This window comes from Mesoplodon densirostris, chromosome 12 (assembly GCF_025265405.1).
Source record: "Mesoplodon densirostris isolate mMesDen1 chromosome 12, mMesDen1 primary haplotype, whole genome shotgun sequence".
In the NCBI taxonomy this organism is placed as follows: domain Eukaryota; kingdom Metazoa; phylum Chordata; class Mammalia; order Artiodactyla; family Ziphiidae; genus Mesoplodon; species Mesoplodon densirostris.
Genome location: NC_082672.1, coordinates 64,391,212 through 64,404,896, shown reverse-complemented (window position 1 = coordinate 64,404,896; position 13,685 = coordinate 64,391,212). Strand labels below are relative to the sequence as shown.

Sequence of the window (13,685 nt, the reverse complement as noted above, 5' to 3'; positions counted from 1 at the left end):
TAATAAATGCTGGAGAGGGTGTGGAGTAAAAGGAACCTTCCTACAGTTTGGTCGGAATGTAAATTGGTGAACCCACTATGGAAAACAATATGTAGATTCCTCCAAAAACTAAAAATAGAGCTACCATATAATCCTGCAATCTCACTCCTGGGCATATATCTGGACAAAACTCTAATTCAAAAGATACATTCACCCCAGTGTTCATAGCAGCACCATTTACAATAGCCAAGACATGGAAGCAATCTAAGTGTCCATCAACAGATGAATGGATAAATAAGATGTGATATATACATATATATTATATATATATAATGGAATATTATTCAGCCATAGAAAAGAATGAAATAATGCCATTTGCAGCAACATGGATGGACCTAGAGATTATCATATTAAGTTAAGTAAATCGGACAAAGACAAATATTATATGATATCCCTTATATGTGGAATCTAAAATATAATAGAAAAATTTATTTACAAAACAGAAACAGACTCACAGATATAGAAAACAAACTTATGGTTATCAAAGGGGAGAGTGGGGGAGGGATAAATTAGGAGTATGGGATCACCAGATACCCATCATTATATATAAAATAGATAGACAAAAAGGATTTAATGTATAGCACAGGGAACTATACTCAATACTTTGTAATAACATATAAGGGGAAAGAATCCAGAAAAGAACAGATAGATAGGTAATCTATCTATATCTATATATATCTGAATCACTTTGCTGTATACCTGAAACTAATACAATATTGTAAATCAACTATATGTCAATTAAAAAAAAAAAAAGAATAGCACCATGGCGGTCGGAAAGAACAAGCGCCTTACAAAAGGCGGTAAAAAGGGAGCCAAGAAGAAAGTGGTTGACCCATTTTCTAAGAAAGATTGGTATGATGTGAAAGCACCAGCTATGTTCAATATAAGAACTATTGGGAAAACACTAGTCACGAGAACTCAAGGAACCAAAATCGCATCTGATGGCCTCAAGGGTCGTGTGTTTGAAGTGAGCCTTGCTGATCTGCAGAATGATGAAGTTGCATTTAGAAAATTCAAGCTTATTACTGAGGACGTTCAGGGCAAAAACTGCCTGACTAATTTCCATGGCATGGATCTTACCCGTGACAAAATGTGCTCCATGGTCAAAAAATGGCAGACCATGATTGAAGCTCACGTTGATGTCAAGACTACTGATGGTTATTTGCTTCATCTCTTCTGTGTGGGTTTTACTTAAAAAACGCAACAATCAGATTCGGAAGACCTCTTATGACCAGCACCAGCAGGTCCGCCAGATCCGCAAGAAGATGATGGAAATCATGACCCGAGAGGTGCAGACAAATGACTTGAAAGAGGTGGTCAATAAATTGATTCCAGATAGCATTGGAAAAGACATAGAAAAGGCCTGCCAGTCTATTTATCCACTCCATGATGTCTTTGTTAGAAAAGTAAAAATGCTGAAGAAGCCCAAGTTTGAATTGAGAAAACTCATGGAGTTACATGGTGAAGGTAGTAGTTCTGGAAAAGCTACTGGGGACGAGACAGGTGCTAAAGTTGAACAAGCTGATGGATATGAGCCACCAGTCCAGGAATCTGTTTAAAAATCAGACTTTTATTTATTTATTTATTTATTTATTTATTTTTGCTATACGCGGGCCTCTCACTGCTGTGGCTTCTCCCGTTGCGGAGTCCAGGCTCCGGACGCGCAGGCTCAGTGGCTATGGCCCACGGGCCCAGCCGCTCCACGGCATGTGGGATCCTCCCGGACCGGGGCACGAACCCATGTCCCCTGCATCGGCAGGCGGACTCTCAACCACTGCACCACCAGGGAAGCCCAAAAATCAGACTTTTAATGGTGACAAATAAAAGACCTCATTTGTGATACTTAAAAAAAATAAAAATAAAAATAAACAAGTCCTCCCTCCCCCTGATGCTAAGGGCAGCTTGTATAACTAGGTGGTAAAGTAAAGGTATCTTCCTCCTTTCATCCATGCCTACTGACATTTTGTGCTATGAGATGAAGTCTTAAATGTCCAAGATTTCTTCCTCTCTGAACTGTATACATTTTGCCTCTCTTCTATTTTTATGTTTCATGTATTCCCACCATATTTTCCTTGATATATCACCTCTTCTACCTTTATACTGTGATGGTTAGGTTGTTTAGACTGAAGCAAATCTATACATGTCAACATGTGCTTGGAGATAATGGACAGGATGAATAGAATCTGGGAAAGTTGACTCAACATCTGCATTAGCTCACCCCATGATCATTCTTCAGGTTTTTTTTGTTTTTGTATCATTACACTTTGCGTCATGAAGGTGAAGAACTGATTTAATCATGAAGGGTCTACAAACTTTATTGGAAAAAATATCTCTTTGGTAGAATTCCGTAGGAATGTCCTGCTGCCCAATGGAGAGTCCCTTTGATTTCAAAACTTTGTTAGAACCAAATTGTAAAATTATTGCTAATAAATATTTCCCACCTGTAGTAAATACCCTCAATTATAATAAAAATTAAATAAATTTCTTTTTCTACAATAAAAAATTTTCTGAAAGTAATAGAAAATAATAAAATTAAGGTAAATGCTATAACTATAATTTTTAACTTAGATACAATTTTATAATTTTTTGTAAATATTCAATTTTCAAAACATTACAGGTGCAAGTGAGGTTTATCTGTTTTATAGCTCTCATTGTTGAGAGGCAGTAATGTATTTATTGAATTTATATTAATATTGCATGAAATTAGCAATCTGTCCTGAGTATTCATTTTTGTGCATATTTACATGAGTAAAAACATATTGGCACATAATTTATACACAACTAGGCATCTTTACTGTCAAGTTTACCTAAATTAAGATAAAAGAAAAAAATCCTTTTAGTTCACAAAGTTCAAATCCATTTGGTGGATTTGAAGAGAAGTGAATTGGCAATCAGTGAATTAAGAGAAAGAGACTCTCTATTCCAGTGTGCTGAGCCAAGGCATAATTTTATTATTTCTTTAAATGTAAGGGCTGAATAACTTATTTCATTAAAAATGATGGTGCAGTAAGTTTAGAATCTCTATTTGCATATTACTCCTATAGCTATGAATTAACATTTGATGTACTCCCTTTAGTCAATTTGTGCACATGCACAGATTTTCATTACATCTACAGCAAGCTGCTGCTTGAGATCCAAAAAAGTCAAGGATCTATCCGCAAATGGTTTAGAAGGCATCTTTAAGATTAGTAAAATGTGCCTTCATCCCTCTGGATTTAAGAATTAAAATGAAGAAAGAGAAAATATAAGCAAAGAAAAAAGAAATACATTCACAGTCAGATTCTTCTGCAGTGAGTTTACCCAGCCAACTAAATACTGCTCCAGAGTGCAACGTACAAAGCTTGGCAAGTCACTAAAAGTCAATCGACTTTAAATATGAACACATTCTTCAGGAAGCAGTGGTGACCTTCTAAAATGACTTGTTTGAAAACAAACAAAAAACAATACAAAGTGAGTGCTACCACTGCTAAGAGTAAATGCTGTTTTAAAAATACTGTTCCAGTGGAAAACGAGTGATTTCCATAGGCCCAGAGCCTAGCCCTTGCTTGAAGGGTTCAGCTGTTTCTTAAGGAAAATGACCTTTCCTGCCCTGGGAGGCCCAGGCAGAAACTGGGCTGAGTGCTCCCTGAGTCTGCTGAGGGGACTGTCCACACACTGGCTCCCTTCTTACCTGTGAGTAATAGGCTGCTTCATGCATACTTTTTACAGGGAATGTGCACTGGACAGGAAAGATTAAAATAGCTGGTCTTCTAGATTAAAAAATTAAAAATCTATGGTTGATACTGCTGAGTCCCAGCTTCTCTCAATGGGACCTTCCTTTGGGAACTTTGCTTTCAGCTCTTTCTCAGCAAAGGGCGGAAGTCAGAATTCAGAGTTCCTGTTTAAACAGTGCAGTTCCACAAGTTCAGTAGTTTGGCTTTTCTAATAGTCTACTGAACAACTGGTTAACATGGTAAACCTACTGTCCTAAGAGGTGACTAAAAATGCTTTTAGTTTGACCATGGTTAAAACACACACATGCACACACACTCCCACACTCATGCATGAATACAAGCCCACTCAAAATCTCCAGGCTTTATATTTTAATTTGTTAAACAAAAACTTGTCTGATTTCTATCATTTGCAAATCTCTACAAGGAAATAAATGCACCACAAAATGACTTAAGTCATTTAGACAGACTGAGGCAAGACAACAGGAGGGAGAGGAGTGAAAAGTCACATTGTGCCAAACCCAGAAGCAGCAGGAAGATAGAAGAGAGTGACCAGGGACAATCAAACTCCTCAAAACGACCATCTCTGCCTTTTAAGAATGGGAGGAGGCATCTAGCAGAAAGATCTGGAAGTAGCAAAATCTGGGTCCTTTCTCTGAACGGATCCATCCAGGAATATTGAGCTAGTTTGCAAATTTCAGGAAAGACCAGAATATGTCTCAATTTTAAAAAATGAACATAATGATATGTGGCAGACGATGTGTGTAGGGGTGTTATGATTAGATTAGGTAGCTTTTACATTTTCACAAGAAGAATCAGATGACTGAAAGTAGCCAGGAATCACAAGCATGAACATCTTGAAATTGCAAATAGGCCTAATTATTTTTTTAAGTTTGAGGTTTTGCAAGTAAGAGTTCCACTTAATATAATTAGATATTGTAGCTGTTTGAGTTTGTTGAAGCATGTTTCTTATTTTCTTTTATTACTTTTTTTTTTTTTTTTTTTTTTTTTTTTGGTGAGGTTGGGGACAAAAGGATTATGCAGGTTTTGGAGAGGATCTGGGAAAAACACAACAGATCTAAAGTCCTTTCATCTTCATCTTAGTAAACGTCTAGACTGGACAGGACCAAGGAGGATGGCAGCTTTTCTTGCTTGTGAAGAAGTCCTAGCGAACTAACCTGCCACGCATGGCATAAAAAGGCAGGAGCAAAACCCCGTTCTCACTTCAGCCTCACGCTGTTGGAGGCCCTTGAAAGAAATTAATCTGAGCAGATTTAGGACTGAGGGCTTTATGTCCGTATGGATTGGCAGTTGGTGAGACCTCACTATTAATGGTGCACAATTAATAAATAATATGTCTCTGTTTGCTTTGGTAGCTGTTTAAGTATTAAAAAGCTTATAAAAAGATTGCTTAGACAAAAACCCCATATATGGGCAAGGTCTTGATCTATGTTGGACGTCTTCCATTCAGGAATCCCATCTGCACTCTACATGGTACGTCGCCCCCCAAACAACAATTTGTTATTCATTTTACCAAGACAGGCCACATGAGTTAGGGAGACATTAAAAATTCTAATAAATAAATCAATAAATAACATTCAAAAATAAAAAAAGGATAAGCATATCCTACAATGGAATAATGTTACTGTTCCAGCATGCAGACAGAGATTGGAATCTAAACAGCTACTACTTACTTACAGGGTGAACCTGTGTCTTCTCAGAGTATTTACATTCTCCTGCTTGCTAAATGAGTCTAAGACACACTTCAGTTCTGATTTCAGAAGCAAATTAAATTTCAAAGTTAATACAAATTTAATTTTAAATGTCCCTTTCATAGCACCTATCTCTAGTAGACCTTACGAAGAAAAACTGCAGGCTTTGTGATCCTAAATGACTTTTGACCTGATTTAAACCCTGGGACTTAAAAAAAAAAATGAAGACACCAACTAATGAAGGCATCTGCTAGAATATCTTATGCAGCATAATGCTTAATCATGTCTGAGGACTGCTCTGTGTTTGCAAAATCTTAGTTCAAATTTTATCAAATCCAATCCATAAATGGATACATTTCAATTATTTTTATTATATATTGATTGCAACTGAGTATTGAAATGCTGTCTAAAGAGTAATCTGATCACCTTATGCTAAAAGTAACTTTGTAAATGAACTGAAAATAAAATGGAAATGAAAGCACCTAAACCCTATGTCTCCAAAGATTGGCTCACATATCTTGGACATATGTTGACATTGTAGATTATGCATTATAAAAGTATTTTCACTTTCTCTTTCTTCCTATAATTCTTCCAGGTGAGAGTTCATGTCTGAGTTTCCTTTTACTTTAAATTATTGTTATTTTTTTTAATTTAAGGGAAATATTACTCTTTTACAAGTAAAACTTTCCAGGAAAGCTTGTATGGCATTGCTGTTACATGAGTGACATTTGCAAATATTGAGCATAATCAGTTTCCTTTGAAATTGGTCACAGTTTTTCTACAAGAAACTCAGTTTAATGGAGAGGTTGACGTGAATATGCAGATAAATCAGGTTATTTTGGATGTACTAAATGAAGTCCCCCATATTCTTTCACTCTATTGTATTATTCTATACTACACACAGTTAAGGCTAGCATATTATTCAAAGTATTACATCGTATTTCCTTTCAAAATTAGTACAATAATCTCATAATTTTGGATGATAAAGTCTGGCAAATGAACAAACACATCCATTAAAGAGAAAAAAAAAACCCATCAACCTATGACTTCTTTTTCTGGAATGACCCTTCCTGGGCCTTCAGCAAGCAATTATTGAAAAAGTTGCTGTATTTTCTTGGAAATTACATGGTTGTATGCAAACAAGACTTCATCCAGAAGTTTTAAATGCAGATTTCGAGGAGTAACTTTTCTTCAACTGGGAATGGGAGAAATTACATTTTATATTGTAATGTGGATTTAATGTAACCATGGTAAAATGTGGCAGGTTAGGAATCCTGTCTGTCACTGATTTACTGCTTAACTGTAGGGAAACACAATAAAACAATGCCCCCAGCACTGTCATAAGCCCTTTTTTATTGTCAAGGTGTCAGAATACTATGTCACTAAACTTAAAAGTGATTTATGATTAAAAAACCCAACTAAAGATTTAGCTTAGTTTATCATTTTCAAAACTACATGAAAAGATCTTTTAAATTATTTCCTTTTTTTCTGGTCTGTGCAATATGACCCAAAACAGAGCAGTTAGCTCATAAAAAGAACATACATTATGAGAATGTTCTAAATTTTCACATTTTGTTTATATTTTATGGCTTTTACTTAGGTTAACATGTGGTGCATTTTTACAAAGCCTGATTGTTCACGTATTTAATTTCTATGCCCATAAAGCCATATATTTTTAATATAATCCAACCAGCAGGAAATGATCAGACTCTACTAAATATTTTAATATTAGCCTGAAGTTGTGAAGTTAAATATAAAATAGAAAGTGGTTTTAAAGCCTGTGACATTTCACACTATTCCATCAGTAATAAAGATATATAAATCAACTTTTCTGGAATGTGATTTGGGAATTTTAAAATCCTAATACCAATGCTATGAAATAATTAATGAAATATGATATGTAAAGCCAACAATGAACATAACAGAGTATACGTTTTGTTAGTAACCCCTTTTCCATTTTAATGCAAGAAATTTGCATTTTAAAACACAAGACAGTTATTACACAAACAGAAATTCTGGTGGTTTGCAAACTGGAATCCTGTGTTGTTCTTATACCTGATTTGTAAAATTGCTGATCAATTACGTTTGTCCTAAATTTTAGGCATTTTTAAGAAATCGCATCTGTTAAAAAAAAAAAGCACTCTTTAATCTTTTTTTCTTAGCTGTAAATTATTATTTTTTTAAGTTTAGTTCTGTATATATACCAATTACATATTAAAAGAAGGGCTGATGCAACTGTTGTGTGGTAAGCAGGAAATGGTTAAATAAAAACCCCCAAAAAGAGGAATACTAAAGATTTTTAACTCTAATTTCTGAAGTTAGGCCATATTGAGGGAAAGAAAAGAGCACTTTTTTTAATAATGAAGAAAAATCATGTAAGTGGACTCTTCAAATACTCCTCTCTCAGATAAGGCCATTAAAAAAGACATTAGTAGACATTTTGTATACAATCTTCAGAGAGGATATTTTGTGAATATATTTACACTGGAGATGAGTCCCATATCCTAAAGTAATTATATGGAATTGGTTTGTACCATAACAAAATAGAAATGGAAAAAAATTACCATTTGTAATAAGGAGACTGAATGATATTTGAAACATGATGTTTCAAAGCATTAGAGTCAATTTTTTGAGCAATGTCAGAGAGAGAAGACATTTCAGTGAGTCTCATTTCTTTTCCATGGGTAGAATCTGTGTGGGATGGATAAGGAGATCAGAGATAAAAGAACCTGGGAGAAGACAGAATAGTAGAACGTGTATCAGAATTTAGAGAGAGGGGTATTTGATAATTGCTACTCTGCTGTTTGAAAGTCTTCAATGTCTTTCTAATTTCCTAGATATAACATATTTAACTGTCAACATTCTGCTTTTAACTACCTCTCTAACTACCCACCACTTCCCAAATATAATGTACACTCACACCTTAATTAACCACTTAAAGATCCCTGAGCACTAGGTGCCTCCACCCTTGCACATGCTTTGCTCCTTGTTTGAAGTGCCCTTTACTTCCTAGCCTGTCAGGAGAACGAATGACTCACCTTTTGAGAGTCAGTTACGGTGTCACCGGTTTGGGGAAATCTCTGACCCACTTTAGATATTTGTCAAAACTTGTGAAGGATTTTTATTATATTTATCAGGGTGTATTGCAAATATTTAAACATATCTTTCCTACCTACTAGGCTTTAAACTCCTTGCCAGAAAGGAAATTAACTTGTTTTTCCTCTACCTCTGGTTCCTAACATAGTGTGTGATATGTGAGAGAGATGTAACTTACTCTTGTTGAATAAATGAATGGATAATGGAAGGATATTTGCTCAGATACGACTGGTTAGCAACATCACCAAATAACCAATAAAAAAACAGAATTGGGCATTTGTAAATAGAACAGTGCGTTTCAATATTATATTTATTTTCCACTGCTTAAGACATTCATTGGGGGTACTATGAAAGAAATACTAGAGATGATAGAAAAGGGATTAAAATAACAGCTATGGTAATATATGCATTTTGACCTACTTGCTTATTTTTCTTTTTTAAAGAGCACAGTAGAGAGTATATTATTTTCTCAAATGCTTTAGTCAACTGGATTGTACTTTTCTCTGCACATCACCTCTCTTTGACTGGACCACTTGAGTTCCTTTACTGTAAAGGTTATCCATTCTGAGCTTTCTGTCTACTCATTCAAAGACATGTACCTAAAGATCGTTAGCAGAAAAGACCCTTAAGATTATAGGAAAACTAAATTGCTATATTAGCTAATTCTGTAAAGCTGTGAGGCTCCCAATCTAACAATACATATATACATAACTTCTTTCTAAAGCAGTTAAAAATTGGTGAGCTCTCACTTTGTGTCAGGCATTGTTATAGATACTTTACATGTACTCTCTTCTTTAATCTCAACAATATATGAAGTACTATTTTAAGCCCATCTTGTAGATGAGGAAAAGGGAGCACAGGAATTTCACATAGCTAATCAGTGAGCATTTAAGAAAACTAAGTCTTTACACATTTACACATTTGTAGTGGTAAAGACCAAACATAATATGCCAAATGCACTTTCATGATTTCTGCTTTTGCTAATGACAGTCCTTCAATTTAGAATATCATGCTCCTGTGAAATCCTAGTAAACTTTCTATGCTTCACTCAAAAGTTACTTTGTTAAGAGTTTCCTTCCTCTTTGTTGCCAAAGCATTTTGCTTGCCCTTCTATTGTAACACTTATTTCATTCATATCTGTGTTATATACATGAATATTACTTTTCTTGTGCTAATTATAAGCTTCTTGAGGTCAGCTACTGTGTAAAAATGTCTCTGTACCTTCAGCAATCCTTCATCATTGTAGTTCAGTAGGCACACAATGAATTTATGTGAAATAAATTATTCTTCATAATTTAATATAAGGTGCTATTTTCCAATTTGGCTTCTGATACTGAATGTCTCAATCTTGTATTCATATAGAAAGGGGATAGGGATACCTGTTATTTGTAACAAGCATGTTTCAGCTAACTAGCTCATTCATTTCTCTCTCATTCTCATGTCTTCTTTCACTAATGATTTTTTTTTTGATTTTTTGTAAAGTAATACAATTTGGTAGTGTTTAATTAGCATTCTGGCTTTTCTTGCTGGAAGTTGGGGAGGCAGCTTGCAGGAATTTTTAAAGGTGGTTTTTGGGAAACTTTATATGCAATTCTAGGAGACTTTAGGGCCATCAAAGCCTATTTCTAAGAGCAATAAGATTCTTCAAGTTTTAATGAGTTTCTGTAAGAGGCAGAGGGTTTATATTTACTGCTTGGCATTTGCCATGCTATTGGCATAATTCCATCAGTTGCATAAGGTAAAGGTACAAAAGAAAGCTTTACGTTCCTTAGCTGAGTCATTTGAGAAATCTGCAATCTATCCCTTAGTGGTAAGATGTGCCATCAAATTCAGTCTTGCCATCTTCACTGTACCTATGCTAAGCACTGTGTCAAACAGACATGAAAAAAAAAAGAAAAGAAAAAGAAACAAATTATCTGGAGTAGCAAGGGATAGTCATTTACAAAAATAATTTTGTTATCTTGGAATCAATTTAGAAACACTAGGCTAGTGTTTAGTGTTCCCTTAAAATTTTTTATAACAAGCAATACACAGCCAGTTTATGCAACATGATATTCAACTAGGACATAGTTTGCCACCAAATCCAGCATTCAATTGAAATATCATATTAAAAACTATTAGGTAGGGCCTCCCTGGTGGCGCAAGTGGTTGAGAGTCCGCCTGCCGATGCAGGGGATACGGGTTCGTGCCCCGGTCTGAGAGGATCCCATATGCCGCGGAGCGGCTGGGCCCGTGAGCCATGGCCGCTGAGCCTGCGCATCCGGAGCCTGTGCTCCGCAATGGGGGAGGCCACAACAGTGAGAGGCCCGCATACGGCAAAAAAAAAAAAAAAAAAAAAAAAACTATTAGGTATAAAATAAGCTACAAGGATATATTGTACAACATGGGGAATATGGTCAATATTTTATAATAACTATAAATGGAGTGTAACCTTTAAAAATTTTAAATCACTGTATTGTACACCTGTAACATATAATATTATACAGCAACTGTACTTCAATAAAAAAATAAAATAAAATGAAGAAAAGTAAAATGATCCCAAAAAAGCCACCTCCACAGATAAATGGGGGTCCTCAGTAAACTTTACATCAACATAGTCTTTTTATGTTGGAGCAACAAAACTCACGGGCCCAGGGCTGATTATGTTTTCTCACACAGTCTGATTGAGGACTCTTTGTTGAATTGAACTGAAATCTAAGAAACTCAGAAGATCCACCTAAGCACAGTTATCTCTATAATAGCAGAATGCAAGTTCGCCATGCAAGTTTTATGCCAAATACATTATGACTTCAAATCTACTGTATCAAAGAATTGCTCCTAACTTGAAGTATCTGATTCACCCTGAATTAGTGTCAGACTCTACCTGTTTAAGGACTCAGTCCCACAACACTGCCATCCCCAAGGTACCCACTTCTGTCTGACTTGACTACAAAGTCAGGCTTCCCACAACCCCTCCTACATGTTCAATCATGTGTTACAGACCTCACAGAACTCAGGGAGACATTTTAATTATGTTTACCAATTTATTATAAAGGATATTATAAAGAATACAGATGAACAGCCCACTGAAGAGGAACATAAAGTGAGGTCTGAAAAGGTCCTGAGAACAGGAGTTTCTTTCCCTTTGGAGTTCAGGAGTGTCACCCTCCCAGCACATATGTACCTATGTTCAACAACCTGGAAGCTCTACCAATTCCTTCATTTAAAATTTTTATGGAGGTTCCATTGTGTAGGTATGAGGGATTAAATTATTGACCATTGGTGATTATCTCAGCCCCTCTCCCCTCCCTTGAGGCTCTGGTGTGAGGATGAAACCTGCGACATTCTAATCACATAGCTGGTTCTTCTGACAACCAGTTCTCATCCTCGAATGGTCACTTCATTAGCATAAAGTCAGGTATGGCTGAAAGGTCCTTATTATGAATAATAAAAGATTCTATTCTGACCCCTATCACTCAGGAAATTAAGTGTTTTAGAAGGTCTGTATCAGGAACAGGGGATAAACACATTCTCAAGTAAATCAATGATCAAAAAACACCTATAGGAAATTAAACACAACAGTAAAAGAAAAGAATGAGACAGAGAAAACAAATATTTTTGCCATTCATGATTTCAAAGTTGAGTCCACTCGTGATTGTTAACTTGCCACGGTTTTGTGAAAGTCATAGAATTCTCCAAAAGTCTTTTATTTTCTGATTGGGATGGGAATTCCTTTTTTTAGAGCTTTAGATGGGGTGAAAATTAGGTATTGCCAATATTTTCCTTTACTGGTATTGATAGATTTTTACTTCACCTTTTGTTTAGTATTTAGTGCCAGTGAATATTTTCTAAATATTATTTTCCCTAAACATCCTTTATAGTTTTACAAATATCTATTGTTTTCTATACCTTGCTGATATTTTTATAATGATAACTTTTATAGTGTTAATTTCTTTGTTTATTCTTACTATCAATTCCATAGTTTAAAAACCTTCAGGAAAATATGAAAAAGAGGGACTCATCTTACAGTTACATTTTTAGTGAGCTTTAAGGTTAGTTGTGTCTTATTAAATTCAATAATACATCTCAAAATTTTGAAAATAAGGTTATCAAAAATAAAAATGGTGATTTTAACACTTTTTATAAGTGGGGATATTATACACTAATGTAACACAGAGGTTGAAAAAAATTATTTGCTATGTTTGTTCTTTTCTATACATCTTCTTGGTTCTTGAATTAAATTCGGATAAAAATGATGACTATAAAAAGTTAGAATTTCTGTTAACAATAGAATTATCTGGATGTTATCACTAAATAGTTTTCATTATTATCAAATAAGAAATATCTCTCTAAAGTAAAAAAAAAATCATGCCTATATTTTAAAAAATAGAAATAATGAAGAGACTTCTTCCCATATTCTTTCTTTACCTGAATAAAAACAGATACACTGTGTGAATACAAAACGGGAAAATTTAATTTAACTTATTATTCCTTTCATTCTCATTTTTCACCTAATTATATTATTTTTTACATTATGCTATTCACATTTTTTAGATCGGAATCCCACAGAGAACATCTATTTCAGTTATGTAATGTTACAATCTGATAACTTCGCAATTCAAAATACTTATACTCAGAAAGTCTCAACATTGAATATGGAATTTCTCAAGAGTCAAATTTCAAAAAATCCATACAACAATGTTTAAGAAATATATACCTCAGAGTTTCCAAAATTCCAAATATTTATACTAGAATGTACACTTATACTTCAGGACTTATCTCCCAATTTTTTTTTTTTTTTAGATTTTTTTTTTTTGATGTGGACCACTTTTAAAGCTTTTATTGAATTTGTTACAATATTGATTCTGTTTTATGTTTTGGTTTTTTGGCCATGAGGCATGTGGGATCTTAGCTCCCTGACCAGGGATTGAACCTACACCCTCTGCATTAGAAGGTGAAGTCATAACTACTGGACTGTGAGGGAAGTCCCTATCTCCCAATTTTTGATAGAGACAACTATGGATATGTAATCTCATATATCTAATAGCTTATGGTTATACAACACCTTTCCAGCAATACTTTAATGAAACTGGTATGATAAAGAGTGTTTGATATGTTTCAAAGTCAGGATCATAGTCAGTGGTTTTTC

The 13,685-nt window shown here is 34.8% G+C and overlaps 1 pseudogene; it reads left to right on the top strand.

The window, feature by feature from the left end:
- Positions 1–802: 802 nt before the first annotated feature.
- Positions 803–1,606, top strand: LOC132500143 (small ribosomal subunit protein eS1-like; annotated as a pseudogene).
- Positions 1,607–13,685: the final 12,079 nt, after the last annotated feature.